We start from the raw sequence: 19,114 nt of genomic DNA on the forward strand, positions 1-19,114 counted from the left end.
AAATGCCAAAAGTCTTGTATTTTGTGTGATTATTTATAATTAGGATTAGAGCTGGGTAGGGATTAATATTGTCATTGTTGGGATTATGGTTTTGACTATAGAAATGAATAGATGGCCCCACAAAGATCTGAGAACAGGTCTGTGTGTGTGTGTGTGTGTGTGAGCGGGTATACCTATCCTTATGGGGACACAATGTCTGATTGTATGAGGACAAAATATCTGATTTTTTTTAAACCGGTCCCCATAAGGGAAAACTCTACCTTATAAAAATCAGTGACTGCTATGAAAAAACTAAAAATGCAAAAACTCTTGTATTTTGCTTGGTTACTTATGGTTAAGGTTAGGGCTGGGTGGGGGTTATGGTTGTCATAGTTAGCATTAGTATTTTTCCCATAGAAGTGAATGAGCAGTCCCCATAAGGATAGGTATACCCTACGTTTGTGTGTGTGTGTGTGTGTGTGTGTGTGTGCATGTGTGTGATTTATGTTTATATTACATTACATGGACCAAATGTCCACCTCACTGTAAGAAAAACCTGTTATTTTGATGTTCTGGGTATAATTTTTCAGGTCCCAACAAAGATCTGTGAATGCAGTCAAAAATCTAAAAATGCCAAAAGTCCCGTATTTTGTTTGGTTACTTATGGTTAAAGTTAGGGCTGGGTGGGGGTTAGGGTCATCATGTTGTGATTAGAGTTTTCCCCATACAAATGAATGGTGAGTCCCTACAAAGATATAATTACAAACCAGTGTGTATCTGTGTGTGTGTGTTCCAGGCATACATTACTTTGTGGAGATTGTGATAAAAACCTTTTTTTGTACCTTGTGGGGACCATTTTTATAATTCAGTATTATAAAAATCTGTGATTGCAATCAAAAAACTAAATATTAAACAATACAATATACTGTCATATATAAATATATACTATACAATACATTAAAAACAATCTTTCTTACTGTCTGCTGTCATGTGCACAGCAGTGAAATATAAAACTGATCATTGAAGTGGTTTAAAAAAAATGAATTTACATCACGTCACTGATAATAGTTAGGATTTCCCCCTCGGCTCAGATTAAGTTAAAAACATCAACGTGTGCTGCACTGTATCACATACTAAGCCTTTAATGCTTCTTGACCACAAAGTAAGCCACAGTCAGATCATGAATAAATTATGGGCAATTTAGTGCAATTTATATTGTCAATTAAGTGCGATGCGTCCAGCCTCATGCCAGCTTAACACTATCAAAACAACTTAACGTAATGGAGATGATCACCTCTTGCCTTTTTCGTAATTTGCATGGCGCCTTTTCCCAAGTTCCCGTGTATGGGATGTTTTTCTTCCCAAACTTGTGCATTTCCCAAAAGCCACATAACTGTAATTTCCCTGGAAGGGGAAATCAGTTATTATTGTGTTACACAGATATTATTTGTTAATATTACAACAATACGCCTGGTTTACAGGACAGAGACGACCTCAGAGATGCCAATTTCATCTACGTTTGGCTAAATTGGGTGTCTTTGTCTTACCTAACCTGTACTTACGTTCTTGGCAACGAAGTAACAGTGATCAGCGGCTGGGTACACAAACACAGACTCTCACGTGCCTGTAGTAGATTGAGTGTCTACTGTAAACCCCCACCTCTGTCCGCATCTCCAGAGCACTGACCTGCCCGCTGTTGCTCGCTGCCCATCCTCCAGGCGAAAAGATCAGTTTCCAGACCCGTGGGGCTCGAGGTCTGTTTGACAGTGCAGGGGATCGCGGCCATCTGTCAGCCGCCGCTCTGCCAATGACACGAACAGAGGTTCGCTTTTAACAAGCGCTACATTAAGAGCGCCGACCCGAGCGCACGCTCCGCTGACGCGCTGCCAAGCGGAGCCGCGGGGAGCAGCCCACACCATCGGAATCCCCCACCTTCTGCCATATTTTTACAGTTTCAGCAGAGAGTGCGTCTCCATGCCATAGGAATACAAATACGGACTTAAATAAGGTTCTTATTGTTTTGATTGCATTCAAAAACAACATTTAAAGAAATTTAAATAGGCTGATCATTATATTAACAATAAATGATGTTCTTATTCATTTACAGACATGTAGTCAAAAAGTATGCCAGCACGATGGACATGGCTGGACGCATGGGCTTTCAGAGTGGGGCAAAGTCACGTGTCAAGCTATTTCAAACGACGTCACCTGTTACCGATCATATAAGATCCATGTCCATACCCAAACACGCGAGTTCAGTTTCCTTCCTTCCATACCTGTGTCACATAACTATATTCACTGTCCCACTCAAAGCAAGTCTTACAATTTCGTATATAACTTTGGATACAGCATTTCTAACTTTTTGGATACAACATTTATAACTTTCCTATATTACTTTGGGTACAGCTTCATTTTCTGTATCTGTTCTTAGAAATTGAAGTCAGATTGGTCCTATGGTACATGGGTGATGATAAGTGAAGTTGCGAGTTGCTTCTGGAGATTTAATGCATGAGGGTGTATCATAAATTCAGACCGAGGAAAAGGTAAATGTGGCGTTGAACTTGCTTGTTGCTGCAGAGTCACATGGTCTTATTCACTTGAGTTCAGGTGAGTTTGACAAAGAACTGTCCTTGCAACGTCAACCCTTTTCTGCCTCCCTACAGCACAGGTAGGAAGTACAGAAAGGCACAGAGAGCTATAAAGAGATTTGCATGAGCCTGCCTGTTATTCATGTCCGCGTTTTTTATATAAAAAAAACGTGCCCACTCATAAAACCCTACTGACCTAAACGTACCCCAACCCTCTTTACAGTAGTGAGGACCAAGTTGCCTGGCAACCTGTGTGCAGAAGTGTTTATCAGTGTTTCCGCCGGGTGCTGTGGTTTGTTATTCCATGCAGGTCACAGTTTCATTGCATTTCATGCCAATTTGCCCGGTCTGCATGGAAAGCTGCGTCTTCTGATGGAAAATCTGAGGCATGAGGGTCTGCTGTTGCTGGCTCTTTGTCAGACGAGCCTGAACCGATCCGAGCTCATACCGAAGTTCTATAGTTTGTGGTACGGATTATGAACCCTTGTAGCACATTTGAGATAACGGGATATGACCTGAACTAAAATGAACATGATCATTTAGGTAAGCAGACCACTCAGATATCTGAGAATATTGCCACCATATTTTTTATGCTGGAAATTAGACTGTCAGTATCAGAGGAAGACCGGTTCACCAAGCTGGGAAAATGCATTTGAAAGTGAAAATATTACAGATCAAAAAAGTGTGTAAAGCCATCTTTATATAATAATAATAATAATAATTATTATCATCATCATCATCATCATCATCACCATCATCATTATATATATATATGACCTGAGCTCGAGTCTCCGCCTGGGTCACATGTGTGTGGAGTTTGCATGTTCTCCCCATGTCGTCGTGGGGTTTCCTCCGGATACTCCAGTTTCCCCTCACAGTCCAAAAACATGCTGAGGCTATTTGGAGTTGCTAAATTGCCTGTAGGAGTGCATGTGTGAGTGAATGGTGTGTGAGTGTGCCCTGCGATGGGCTGGCCCCCTGTCCTGGGTTGTTCCCTACCTCGTGCCCATTGCTTCCGGGATAGGCTCCGGACCCCCTGTAACCCAATGGGATCAGCGATTTGGAAAATGGATGGATGCTTCCTCTGAAATTATGGACTGAATAGTAAGTGATGTCCAATATCGTACTATGCATGACTCCCATAAAATCATGCACTGAAAGAATTTAGGTTCATTTTATTGTATGTAAAATAGTAGAAGCATGAAACTTGAAATTCCTCCTAATTTCCATCTAATGACTACAATAAAATATTCCAGTTTTAGATATGCATTTTTGGTCATTATGTGCAAAACTATTAATGCAGTAAACCAAAGTACTCAAACCAGGAGTAAAAAAAACACTGGTTTCAGTAAGATGAATGAAATGAATAAATAAAAATAATTCTACAAATAAACATTTAATGTTTTACATATAAAAAGAAAGAAAGCATGTTCACATCTAAAATGTTTTGGTTGTATAATTTGGTAAATAGTCCAGGACTTCACCAGTACAGTAATAAATGCAAGGGCCAAAATAAATATGGGAATTATGGGATAATCACATAAATCAAAAGAAGGTAATCTCACAAATCAATTAGGCAGCATAATGCCAATTAGCTTACATTTGGATAATAATTTGCATATAGTTAAGATCTCATCTGTGTCGCATTTGAAGGCCGCTCCTGCATAGACTCTTGGCAGGTGTCATTTGGCCCTACGTTGCCATGTTACGGCTGCTTAACGGGCGCTGTGGGGGGGCTGATGAGGGAGATTGACAGCTAGCACCTGCCTCACGGACACCCCCAGCGAGCCTCCTGTGTGGAGCACTCTTTGGTGTGAGCATATGACACTCCGAGTCTGAGCACATGTGATGCATGATAGGCTGTCATGGGAAATAAACTGCAGCTGCACATTCCTGTACAGTCACATGACAAAATTATCTTATATAGGTTTTTTTGTTTTGTTTTAAATGTAACTTCATGTACCTATGGCAGTATTCAATCCTTGGAGTATTTTATCATCATTTTATCGTTTTATGATGTTTTCATAACCATTTCCATAATTTTTTATGTTCCTTTGTTAATGCTGAACGCATGTCCCATTTGTCTGCATTTACACAGTAGACTCCCCAGGAAGCATAAATGATGGTCTGTGTTCAGCTTCAGTTTTAGTGGATTCTGGGGTGTAAAATGCCTGTACATAGATTTTATTGGAACCTTGCATTTCATAACAAGTTGCAGAGAAATACAGTCACAATTGCCTAAGGTGACAGCCATGAAGGAAAGAGATTGGGCGTTTCAGATTCTGTCAGGTGCGCTTCTACAGGACACAGTCACATAGGCCCCCAGCCAGTAGGGCCCCCAGCCCGCAGGGCTACCGGCCAGCAACTTCCTCTATGTTCAGAGTTTGAAGCTATGGTGGTAAAATGCCGACGTGTTTCCTATCGTCTGGAGTGGAAATCCCTGCGAAGATAGATATCCTGATAAAATTCCCCTTTTCTCTACACATTTTACAATTTCATGAACTTTAATAAAATAGCAAAAATGGGACAATGTGGATTTCAATGCTTATTTATGTTTTGTGAAAATGGGGGACAAAATGTCCTCCACAATGTAAAAAAAACAGTTTTTTTCACATTGTGAGACCCATTTTTCAGGTCCCCACAAAGATCTGTAAATGCAATTAAAAGAAGTAACAATGTCAAAAGTCCCATATTTTGTTTGGTTACGTATGGTTAAGGTTTGAGGGAAGGATGGAGCAGGAGATCGACAGGCGGATCGGTGCGGCATCAGCCGTGATACTGGCGCTGCATCGGTCTGTCATGGTGAAGAAGGAGCTGAGCCAAAAGGCAAAGCTCTTGATTTACCAGTCGATCTACGTTCCTACCCTCACCTATGGTCATGAGCTGTGGGTAGTGACCAAAAGAATGAGGTTGCGAGTGCAAGCGGCTGAAATGGGTTTCCTCCGCAGGGTGGCTGGGCTCTCCCTTGGAGATTGGGTGAGAAGCTTGGACATTCGGGAGCCGCTGCTCCTCTGCATCGAGAGGAGCCAGATGAGGTGGCTCGGGCATCTGGTCAGGATGCCTCCTGGACGCCTCCCTGGTGAGGTGTTCCGGGCATGTCCCACTGGGAGGAGGTCCCAGGGAAGACCCAGGACATGCTGGAGAGACTATGGAATTCTCCCAGAGGAGCTGGACAAAGTGGCCGGGGAGAGGGAAGTCTGGGTTTCCCTGCTTAGACTGCTGCCCCTGCGACCCAACCCAGAAAAGCAGTAGATGACGGTTGGATGGATGGATGGATGGATGGATGGATGTTTAAGGTTAGGGCTGGGTAGGGGTTAATGTTGTCATGTTGGGATTACAGTTTTCCTAATAGAAATGAATGGAGAGAGTTAGGGTTACAAAGATATTCAATTCAATTTATTTTTATATAGCGCCTTTCACAACAGAGTTCCAAAGAGCTTCACATGGACGTGTTCTGATACATTAAACATCATTAGAGAGAGTAATACAGAACAGGAAAAAGAAAGAAAGCGGGAAGACAACAGAGGAGAGGAACCAAAAGCTCCCAAGTAAGGAGAAAAAAAACCTCTGATGGTGGACTTGCTTGCTAAAAGCCGGATGGAAGCTGTGATTAAGGATCAAGACAAAGTCCGCCAATCCACGTTGGCCTGTGATGGGTGACCAAAGTCCATCAACGAGTCTGTTCTTCACACTTGCTTGTATGGGGCGGCACTGAAGGCTGCACCCACCATGATACAGTTCGTAGGTCCCATTCGTGATGTCAGCCCTCCATGGGACCAAGCCAGGATTCCAGCTCAGATGGTGTCCAACCAGGGCACCATCCAGTCATGTGGGAAGGCAGACAGCAAGGATGGTCAGAACATGCACTGACACATTAATGGACAAGCATAGTAGATAAAAATGACATGTAAAGCAGCACCAGCAGCCATAGTTATGGTGTGTTAGGTTGCAGGTAAGCTAAACTGAAGTAATAGGTCTTCAGTTGAGATTTAGAATCGGCATCCCGAACATAAGCTGGTAAACAATTCCACAATATAGGAGCCCTGTATCAGAATGCTTTACTGCTCACTCTCACTTAATTCATATGTGAGACGACAAGGAAACCTGCATTCTGTGATCTGAGTGGACAATGCAGCTTGTAAACTTGAAGTAATTCTGTTAGGTAGGCAGGAGCTAGAGCTTTAAGTGACTTATATATAATTAGGAGAACTTTGAAGTCAGTCCTCAACCTAACAGGAAGGCAATAGAGGAAACTAAGAACAGGGGTTATGTGTTCAAACTTCCTGCTCCTGGTGACAATTTGAGCTGCTGCATTTTGATAATACTGTAGACAACATGGAATTACAGTAATCTAACCTACTGTATACAAAGGCATGTATCAATTTCTCTGTGCCTTGAATAGTAAGAAAACATTGCAGTTTGGCGATGTGGCGTAGATGTAGGAAGCACAGCTTACAAGCCTCTGCGTGTCTGTGTGCGTGTGTGTGTCTGTGCATGTGCACATGTGTGTGGTCCAGATGTACCTTACCTTGTGGGGACCAAATCTTTCCAGAACAAGATGAATAGCTGTTTTTTGACCTGATGGGGACCAATTTCCTCTCTGTCTATAGCCTGACCAGCAAGCAGCTTTTGTCTTGTTTTTTGATATAATTAGGTTTTTTTTTGTACCTGCTTGGCAGCAAATGAAAACCTTTCACACACTTTGTACCCTTGCTGGCCTCATCCTTTTTAGACCACTGGCAGAAAGAGATTCAGGACAGGCAGGGAAACCGGAGCTGCTTCAGCAGACGGATGGAGACACAGGCAGCCTGGACATGCTGACCTCTGCACGCAGACATTTCACTCCCACAAAACACATCTCTAATAGCTAGAAATATAGTGGAAAAAAAACTGCATTACACCAAGTACATTTAATGTAATAATCTTTACAACTCAAGACACCGAGTAACATAAATACTAGTCAATAACAAAAGCTGTCTGCCTCTATGTCATCTACTTAGAGTGCTGACTTTGAGTTCTTTGCAATTTTTCCCATCTATGCGGTTGCATCTCTGTCATGGCTCCCATTTTCCTGTCCATTGTTACATTCCAGGGCAGGGCTGCCAGTCTCTTTAGCGCAGTTACGTACAAAACATGTATAACCAAATCATGCCAAAAGCACAGCATAGCTATGTGTTACGTCAATTGTGTCAATAATGAAGGTTAATTTAACAAGTCCGTTTACCCATGAGCCATTGCAGAGCTATGTTTACTTTAAATATCAATAAGATCTGGTGGAGGGGAAATTGACTCATTTAAAACTGTGCATGAGATGGAAAGCCAAGTCACCAGGTAACAGGATAGTGTCGGTGGCACCTGTCACCTGCCACTGTAACCCTTTGTGTGTCAGCAGGGGCCTGAATCTATTCCCTTGTCAGACGGCTATGCCTACCTGCCAGCTCAGCTTCTGCTCAGAAGGTTCTAGAGGGAGACCGTTTCAGCAAGGCCAGGTTCTCCAGTTGAAGCCGTCATCCAGTTCCACAGCAGTCTGGACCTGCCATTCCACTTCCTACAGCGTGATACTGCTGTGGTTTAAGTCACACCGCCTCAAGTACAAGTCAAGTATCGGGTCACTAGTGGCCAAGTCACGTGTGATTAGGTCTAAGTCATTAAATATAAAACCGACAGGTTTCAGTAATTTTCAGAATTCAGCGATCAAACTGTCCAGGTATGGCAGACTTTATTAGCTGTTTTTATAAGTAACTTTCAGGTAAACCAGTTTTCTCACCACTCTTTTTTCTTTATTAATGTTTTTTTTTTGCAACATACCTTGTGAATGACGACAAATTTTAAGCTTGCCGTGGGTGTTTGTGGTCACATTTAGCTTTGTGAATGAAATAGCTAATCACCGTCTAATTACTTGGAGTTGCAGGAATGCCCAAAGCCGGATACTGCGTGCCATTTGGGAAAGCCAAAAAAAACGAATGAAAAATACTCCCGCGTCAACTGGGAAACCATGAAATAATTCATTTTAGACAAAAATTTTAGCGGTGACATGCAATCAAAATTCATGAGCAAAGAACCAATGTGGAAAAAAAACAGGGTTGTGCCAAATATAAAAAAACTCTCAGCGCTCATGTGTCTAATAAGGCTCACTGTTACTCAGCGTCATTCATGGAGCACGTCAGCGTGGCGTAAAACAGCACTGCTCACTGCAGAAGATGCCATGCGGCAGGAATACATACTGAGAGGAGATGAGGCACTAGCCCTATCTTGTTTTCCATACCTGCTGCCCAAAGCAGAGGGTCTGAGGTCAATCCCAGGAGCTATAGCTGCAAGGTAGGGAATAAGCCAGGACCGGGCGCCAGCCAATCGCAAGACACCAGCCCATCACAGGCCGCACACACCCGTCACACCTATGGACGATTTGGTTACTCCGGTTCACCTTAGTGTGTTTAGAGGGGAAACCGGAGAACCTGGAAGAACCTCCCCGATGACACGGGGAGAACATGCAAACGCCACACAGGGTGCCCTGGTCCCTTAGGTGTGAGGCAAGAGGGCTAATGACTGCATTACCCCAACAGCACTATCTCCTATCTAAATTAAGTCCTGGTGAGTGTATCCTACAAATTGTAATCACTTGTTAAAAATGGGGTGTTATCTATGGTAAATCATAAATTAGCCAATCAGATAATGGCTAGGTAGAAGTGGCTGACTTTACTACATTCTATGCCAACAGCATGCAATGAACCGTGCTAATGCACACTGTAGCTTGATAGCTGTTACAAACTTCCAGGATGAACTCGAGAGAAGGGCTGGATGTAGTTTGATGCTGTTCTAAGTTTCTCCACTATATTCTTCTTGCAGGTATTGTAGGAGGTTGACGTCCGAATATTAAATCTTGTTAGCCCTGAGAGCCACATAATGATCATGTACACAGAAATTTCTTGGCGAATAACACAACAGCACGGGAAGTATGGTACAGGTGAGACCCAGCAAATGCGTCCGTCTCCTTGCATTTACTCAACAGGTATTATTGCAATTTCTCTCATTCCGGTGGGATTTGTCCTCCATTGCTCCATCTGTGGATGTTTACCTGGGCTGTTGCTGTTGCCATGACGATGCCACAATCCAATAACTGCTCAGAGGGCATGTCTAAGCAAAGCAGACGCGAATTTGTGACAGGGTAATTTGTTTGCAATCACTAAACAAGATATTTAATGAAAGGTATATATATATAATTGATCAGTTGTACAAGGTCAGAGTTATATTAATACATAAAATGTATATAAATATAGAAAACATAAACAGTAATAAGCATTCAGCTAAGCATAGACATTAAATTCATCCTGCATCAGCTTTGAAGGTTCGTACGGCTGACTGATGATGTCCCAGCATAGTATCCTGTCCCTTCGCACTCGGATTGGACATGGCTTTCCTAATCAGGGCCAGGGAACCAGCATCACACGCAGCCTGGAAAGAGACCATCCCACACAGAGCACACCTCCCCATCATGGCTCCAGAAGCGCCCGGCAGTTCACAGCGCGGTATTTTTAAGCAGCGGTAAAACAAACGCGTACGTGAGGGTCACATCATCCAGCGGTCACGGTCTCTGATTATATGATTTCGCATTGGACGTTTCAAAAGCATTTCAGTGTGTTGAACTCTGAGAGCAGGCTTATTTATTTTTTTAAATCAGTCGAGCTGTAGAACACAGCATCTCCTCCGCATGAGGGCGGCTGGATATGTGAGTCAGGGGGGGGCGCAGTGACCGTCGCATGAGCGGAAGTCACGTATCAGGCAAGGCCGCAGTGTTTGCACCCGTCACCAAGCGCCAGCCGCATTGATCCTGGCCCACACCCTCCCCCAGAACGCAGTGGCATGCTACGCCTTGAAAATGCTTGTCCGGGGCCACGGCCCTGGGGTCCCTCTTATCTACCCAACCTTGGTAATCAATTACAAATGCCGGATTGCCTATTGTGTTCTCAGGAGGCGGTGAGTAATCTACTGAGCCTCCTCTCTTATAGATACAGCATTCAGGTGCTCAGGGTATATGGGAGAAAGCCCTATTAAAACTGATACTCTCCTTTTGAGACTCACTTTTGGATGCGTCGTTTCAACCCCGAAATAGTCAAGGACCACATATCCAAAAGAACATCCATCCATCTTCTTCCCAGTTCAGGGAGCCTGTCCCAGGCAACACAGAAGGAAAATCCGTATCAAGTCATAAATATACAGTCATATAATCTAGAGATGCCTGGTAGCCAAGAAGGAGGAACCTGGAGCACCCAGGGGAAACCACCGCAGCGAAGGGAAGAGTCTGCACACGGACACAACCCACAGCCGCATAGCCCAGCCTAGTCAAGAATTTACAAACACATTGTGTTTAGATTATTATTGAAGCTCACTGGAACTTAGTCTAGCGTTGCATAATCTTACACTCAGAGGAAGTCAATGTAGTCTAGTGTAGCGCTTCAGTCGTCTTACACCCAGTGCCATTCAAGTGTAATACAGCATAGCCTTGCGGTAGTTGTATATTTAACAGAGTTGAGTATAATTTAATGGAGCACTGGAATAACTGTCCGTGCAGTGGATTTCAGTGAACCTGGAGCACCACGAGGCCCTTTTGGGAGACAGACCCCAGTGTCGTTAAAATTCAGTACCCAACTAAAGTAGCCTAGGCACTCAACAGGACTCGAGAAAAAAAAAAACAACATCTATCATCAATATGTGAGTGAGGTCAGGAATGTGAAGGCCGCGGTATTATTTTTATTATAAGAGAAAGTGTGGAAGTCAGGGAAATGATTAAAGATTCCAAATATGGAGTCTGTTTACTATAAAAGTCACCAAGCTCTCTCCCGTATCTCCCATCACTGCATTTCTGAATCCTGCCCATAGCAGCAGACAGAATACCTCAGCCATGCATTAGAGGACTCCCGCCCCACATCTCCACGTTCATCAAATGACTCCATTGCTTAAACTTTACCAAAGTGCACTCTAATGCCTTCATATATATTCTGACCGTTCCAGCGTGCTCTCACCAAAACAGTCCTGCTGTGCTTAAAGTCCTCTGCCCCTGGGTGTTAAGCGTAAGCTAGTTTGTTATCCTCTGAGATGAATCTCATTTCTCTGTTGTCCCCTGGAGTACAAGCCTTCAGATTTAGGCAAATGATAGGTCATTCGCTCCGCTTGTCACAGCCGGGCTGACAAATCGGCTGGTTATTGAAACTATGGAGTTCCTCACTCTACCGCCAGTGCTTCCTGAAAGATTACTGGTCTGTATTGGGTGACCTTCGGTGGTGATTTTTTTTTCCTCGCTGTTCTTCCCAGGCCTATGAGAACCAGGGCCAATCCGGGCTGCCGCTGCTCCCCCCAGCGTAGTGCTACCTAAGGCCCTTCTCCCGTCACCATTGATTAGAAATTGATTAATCAACGCTTGATTAGAGGCACAAAAGAGGGGGGATTTAATTTATCTTTGGAGTCTATTTAAGATTTAATTAAGTAACAGTAGATTCAGAGATTTTAACAAGACAAACAGGAAAAGACTGTAGGTGTTCCAAATTAACGTTGCACAAAAATACCTAATACCTGTTCATTATTTTCTCTCTTTTTTCAGTTTCAGTTGCACTTTTCCCTGCCTCTCCCTGACCTCTGAATGAAAGGCTTGATGAAGCTTTTCCATCAGTGCACATGAATTAAAACTTCAATGAGAGGAGGCAGAATACAGCAACAGGATCAATAAGGCCAGCGCATACTTTTTACAGCACCGCTCCTTCCCAAACAGACCCTTTGTAATACCGCGCTAGGGTGACACGTCAACAAGACAAATGAGCGCAAAGAGGTACGCCGTTGATCCTGTGTTCGTTATGCCACCGCTCTGTGACCCGTGGGGACAAGCGGTAGCCATGGAGATGGGTGTGCTTTCTCGGTCTCACCGAGAGAATGTTAGCGTGTTAACATGCTAGCATGTTAGCGTGGGCTGTAGCTGCCCAAGCCGGTGAGTATGCAATGTCACAGTATGCGACAGACACAGACAAAGCAGACAGCAGTCTAGACAGAAGCCACTTCAAATGCGAAACACATAACACACACACACACACACACCATACACATTTGGATTCATATATTTGTGGGCACCCTCCATATATTTCTATGGGGGAATACCCTAATCCCAACAACAACAACCTTAACCCTTACTAAGCCCTAACCTTCACCATAAGTAACCAAACAACATACAAGTCTTTTGGAGTTTTTAGTTTTTTGATTGCAGTCAGGGGGTGGCATGGTGGTGCAGTGGTTAGCACTGTTGCCTCACACCTCTGGGACCCGGGTTCGAGTCTCCGCCTGGGTCACATGTGTGTGGAGTTTGCATGTTCTCCCCATGTCGTCGTGGGGTTTCCTCCGTGTACTCCGGTTTCCCCCCACAGTCCAAAAACATGCTGAGGCTAATTGGAGTCGCTAAACTGTCCATAGGTGTGCATGTGTGAGTGAGTGGTGTGTGAGTGTGCCCTGGGATGGGCTGGCCCCCCATCCTGGGTTGTTCCCTGCCTCGTGCCCATTGCTTCCGGGATAGGCTCCGGACCCCCCGCAACCCAATAGGATAGGCGGTTTAGAAAATGGATGGATGGATGGAGGTATGGATGATTGCAGTCACAGATTTTTATAACATGTAATTTGCCCATGTGGGGACTGAAAAAATGCTCCCCACAACGTGAAAATAACAGTTTTTTATCGAGTCGTTTGGACATTTGCTCTCCACAATGTAATACATACATAACCCACACACACACAATCTGATCAATGATGAGGTCCTCCACCCTGGTTACTTCATTTATTTTTTATCAACATATGAAAGTGGCACTTTTTATTTAAAGAAAAAGCTGACTAACTAAAAATTCAAGTTTGGTACCTTGTGGAAATATCCCCTATAAGGGTGGCTTTTCTGGGTTTACTATCCTTATGGGAATATTTTGCCCTAAAATGTTCCAATAAGGACAGGAAAAGGCACAAAAAATGCGCACACACACAGATACAGGCGTAAATTTATTTCTTGGAAGTAAAAATTTTGTCCTCAGCTAAGCATGTTTGAACACACACACATACTCTCAGTCACACACAGTCACCTCTAACTCCTGTCAGTGTGCCTTGGGTACTTTGGACTGTTTCCACCCACACACATCCTCAGTGTAAACAACCACACAAAATCAATACTTTTGTTTGGAAAATCACTTCACTCGCCCCAAACATTGAAACGAGAGATGCAGCTGAGGCGACAGTGGACAGGACTCGAAGTCGTCTGATGACGGGTCTGATTGAGTTTAATGGTTTCCGGCAGCTCTGAGCCAATTCTTTCTTTTTAGAGCAGGGTGATCTTGGCTAACAACTTTTACGGGGGAGAATCGAGCTGTGGGATTAGCTGGTGAACAGGAGGAGGTAGTTAGCAGGAATACCCTTTCTTAAGGCCAAAGAGAATCCCAGCGTGAGCACTTGCTGTAATTCTGTAATTTTCCGACGAGCCCTGCCTGCAAATTACACTACAGTGGGAAGTCCGCCATTCATCGACGCGACAGTCAAAGGCACGGTGTCCCAGACATCTGGGGCGATGGCCCCGAATATACTGCCTTGTGTTCCCACTCCAGTGCCGACTCGAGAGGGAGGTGCGGGGGTCAGCATCTCGGCCCTTTCAAAGCAAGCACTGAAAAGCACAAATAAAGAAGGCTGCCTGTTTGTTCTCTGGCTCTCTCGTCCACTCTGAGGGAGAGCTCCAGGCTAAAGAGTCTGCCGCTCTTTATTTCCTACTGCCGATTGAGATGTGAGGCCCAGCTCTGGACAGTCAGGGTTGCCGCTGGAAGGCCCTTCCAGAGATCGACAAGAGTAGCTAGGGGAGGAGTGGGTTAGCGTTCGTTAGTGAAACCAGAGCCTATGTCGCAGAGGCAGCATTTCCTGTCCAGATGAAAGGTATCATTACCAAGGTTTTCCGAACAGGAGCCAAAAGTCAGTCTTTTAGTGTCTACACTTATCACAGGTTTTGGTTGATGGGAGCGGGAAGCGTATTTTAATGTGTGTTGATAAAGCAGAAATCTGAGTGGCCTAAATATCATTAACAGGATGTGGAGGTTAGAAAAATGCTGCTTTTACGGACCAGGCCCTCAGTGCTGCCCCAAAGTGTGCTTGCTGCATATACAATTTCCAGGAGACCTTCAACAGGTGTTTGCGTGAATACTGAGCATTACCCTCGGAGGCCCTTTGAAGCCGTAAGGGCGCTGTCATTCAAAGAAGAAGTCCTAGATATTGTGATACAGCGAAGCAAGTCGTGGGTCTGGCAGTGTGGGAACACACCGCATGATTCAGGGCCTTTTATGACTACCGATACATGGCATCAAATTACCTCAGACTGAGAACGATGATTAGCATGTCATCACAGCGGCTGGGGATAAGCGGATTGGTATGGTCATGGGGGGATCCTGTAGCCCCCCCGTGGTTTACCTGTGAGGATGGCTCCTTTGTTTGCCTCAATGACACTCATCTGTGTCAGCGAATCACATCATAGCAGCATGAAAACAGCATCATGGAAATGCATTGTTCAGAAAAGGGCTGCGCGACGCAAAGCAGGCTCAGCTGTCACTGGGACTTAGAACAAAAACCGTAGGAATGGTGATGAGCGGCCATCCTGCCCACAGGAGTGTTTCGGTAATGAGACCTCAGAGGCGAGGCCCTTCTGGCCTGGGAGAGGAAAAGCTGCCCATTGTGTAGGAGGCACTGTGTTGGCCCAGACTTATGGTCTTATTCCCAGGTTTGCCGCATGGATTCAGTGTATTTTTTTATCAGTGTGTAACTCAAAAGTTCAGCCTTTAATTTGCTGTTGTCAGGTGACTTTTATAGGATTAGTGTCTCCGCTTATACGTAAGCATTATGGATTTGTTGCACAGGTTATAGGGTTATATATTTAGTGTACAGGTCTACCACTGTAAGTGTCTACCAGAAGAATCAATGTATATGTCAAAGTGCAGTGGTCATGCTCCTACTGCTACTGTCCAGCCACCTGCCTGTCAAGTATGCCCTGCAGTTTCATAAACATTTTATCAGTAAAATGACCTCTACGTTATAAAAAACATACCTTCCACATTTAAACTCAGAACACACGAAACACTCTTTTTGTTGCCATTTTCAAAAAGGATTCGGCTGTGTTTTGAATGTTTTCCTCCATTTCGTCATATCAGGCCCCAGGAGACAGGGCTTGGGTAGGCTATAATAATCAGCTGTACTGCCCCCAGAGGTCCATTCTGGCGCAACATGAATGGAAACTGACCGGCAGAGCTTTTAACTATACCCTTCTGTGCTATTTTATATTTTTTCTCTGTATTGTGTATCAATCCTTTTTAAACCTGTTTGTTCATGGCTGCAGCCACAGGACTTGTTTTACACCTTCTGTGAGACGTCTGACTTTATAAGCCATGGCAACATGGAGGCTATAGGGGAAGTGACTGAGGCTTATGTCTGGAGAGCAGGCCTCTGCCTTCCCAGGTCCAAGGATCTCAGCATCTGCTGCACCCACCAGCGACTGGGAGGTGATACATGTGCCATCAGCTGCGTCCCTTCATCTCAGCCACATTTCCTTCCTTTTCCCTGCCACTTTTGTCATGGTGTTATTGTTGTTATTATGTTTTGACAGGCGATGTCATTTCGATAATGGCCCATCCGACAACAACGTCAATCTGAAAGGTACATCAAGAGTGCTTGTGTGTGTGTGTGTGTGTTAGTGTGTGTGCATGACTGTTTGGGTGTCTTGTGGTCTTTTGTGCATTGCCTTGCCCCCTTGATGGGGGCTTTCTAGTGTCCGATCAGCCCCAGACACCTCAGGTCACCCCGGCACATGAGAATTCAGCCTGGGATCACATTTTCAAGCATATTGAATGGTAAATTAGCTTTATTCACTTGTCTGCCATGCCTTGAATTTCACCAGTAAATGGGTGGTGGTTTTGGGGGGGGGGGTTTGCTGGTGTGTTAGGTCAAATACCTTATACACATTATTTGAAAGATTCAGTGTCTCATGACTGCAAAATGACTTTCTCAGAGATTTGTGAGAGAGTCCAGTAATAATATAGAACTTCATGTTAAGGGTTTCCATGCTTGTCACGAATCTTGTACCCATTTTACAAGAAATGGCTGTGCGTTCACCTCCTGCTGAGAAATTTATATGGTCAGCCTTCTCCCTCACACCTTTCTGAAACTCCATGACTTTGAAAGGCCTCACCCTGAAGACCTCCAAGATGAGCTCGTGATTCTCTTGTCACCCTCTAACACTGTGTATCTCCCAGCTTTGTACCCCAATATCGGCCACCCTCAGTTGTCAGTTACACGTTGTAGGAAGCGTCACCCTGCAGAGCTCCAGGCACAGTTGCATCATCGTTTCAGGCAGCATTTACACAGAATCCATACTTAAAAAGTGAGGTCTTTGTAAGCCAAGCAACTAAATCTGCTCAAAATGTACCGGTAGTCCCAGCTTACAAATGAGATCTGTTGCCTAAGTCTGATTTTAGTCAAATTTGTAAGGTTCTTATTTAGCATCAGTTAGTCAAATGTTTGTTTTGGTGTATACAGTGGTACCTTGGAACACAAACTTAGTTTGTTCAAGAAGGCTGGTTGAGTTGCAATTTGGTCGAGGTCCAGGCAGAATTTCTCCATAATAAATAATGTAAATGATTTTTATGCCCCAAATGATTGCCTGTTTACAACCTGTCTACCTACAAGGTTTAGCAGGTCTATTTTCTTTTGTCGTGTTTCGAGTTTATGGTCGAGCTGCGGCTAGATTTTCCTCGAACAGCCCGTTCAAGGTCCGCATTGGTAGAGTTGAATGCATCTCAACCCATACAAGCTTTAGCAGGAACGGAAGAGTTCCATGATTTCAGCTGAGGTGTTCCTCAGAAAAAATTCACCAGACCTGTTGGTTGTGAGTTGGTTGAGTTAAGGGGCGTTCGAGGTTATACTGTAGGATATAGTTTGCCTTTATATGCAAAACACATAAAAACATCTTGAACTTCTTAAACATCCTAAACGTAATACATTATAATTACAGTAATAATAAAACAGACATCCATACAGAACGGTACCGTACCTCGGGTAGACAAACCGCTGAAGTGTTTTCACCAGCGTCACAAAGGAGCATGTGTGTTCATTCTTACAAACCATTGCGTTTACCCAGAATTTTTTATATAATAGGCTTTATGGCAGTTTGTTCGTAAGTACAAGTTGTTCTAAGTCGAAAGTTCTTAATAACCTGGGGGCTGCCTGTATAAGGACTTTTGCATCATTCATGGGATACATTTGATCACCACATCACGTATAATCTTGTGTCGCTGGTAAATACCATGACACAAAACCATCACCGAGGGAGTCACCCAGTATTTCGGAGAGCAATTTGATAATTGTTATAGAGCAGTAATAGGCAGGACTGAGGGAGGACATGTAATTGACTCCAATTACATGCCTTATTTGACAAAGTAGAAACTAAATTGTGTTAATTTTCAAAAGAAACTGAATTTGGAGATGTACTGAATACACCTCTATGTTTACCCAGAGGGGTCTGAATAATATTCTGTTTGTATTTGATGAAATCATTAAACATTTCATGCAAAAATCTGCTAATATGAGAATATTCTGCCAGGTTTGACCCTCTTTGATGTTTCAGGTCAGTTTGACCAACTTCAGGCATTAAACATGTTTTTCAGTAAGATCAAATACCTTTCTTTCATTTTGGGGAGTGCTCAGAATTGACAAGATTTATAATACCTGTGCATTATTTGAGCACAAAATGCTGTAGATAAGAAGTTCTAAAGCATCCAAAATAAGTCTATGATAACCCTTTGCTGTTGTTTCCATTTTGCATTTTGAGTAGTAGTAATCGCAGTTCTATAAATATCTGAGTGTCTATAAAGAATGTTCCAGAGCTTTGTCCTCGTCATTTTCGCCCTGGCATATGGTTGAGAGAGACATTCAGAAATGAGTTACAGACGATATACAGTCAATGAAGTGTTATTCTGGGTGCTGGTAGTGACAAAGAGAAGGAGTCAGTCTTCATGTGCCCAGAACGTTTCATCGATACAAGACACTGTCAATTCTGACAGTGTGTCTCTGCTCTGATGGTGATTCACTGGAGATGGTGAATCTGCCTCCACTGTGCCTGCATCAGACGAAAACAATGGGACGACACTGGCACACAGGGATATGGTGACATGTGGATGGAAAAACAGAATGATCTGTGTCACCACAAGCAGGCCAAGGCAGCTTGTTAGCTTCCAGTGAAATCAAGATACTATCAGGGCCAACAAGATTTGCAGCTACTCAGAACCGTAACACCCAATCAACATTTGAAGCTTTCATGCCTCAAACATGAAATAACATCACACTGGGCATTGCCAAAAAGGGGGGGGGGGCAGGTGGTTCAGTCACCTGATCACACCGACTTACATGCAATCATACGGTTCATAAAATTAGCTGCAGTCCACAAATCACTGGGCACCAGCTGCTTGTCTATAGAATGCAAATGGAAGGGAGATTTCTCACACAGA

The sequence above is a fragment of the Brienomyrus brachyistius genome, chromosome 13 (genome assembly GCF_023856365.1).
Source record: "Brienomyrus brachyistius isolate T26 chromosome 13, BBRACH_0.4, whole genome shotgun sequence".
Classification (NCBI taxonomy): Eukaryota; Metazoa; Chordata; class Actinopteri; order Osteoglossiformes; family Mormyridae; genus Brienomyrus; species Brienomyrus brachyistius.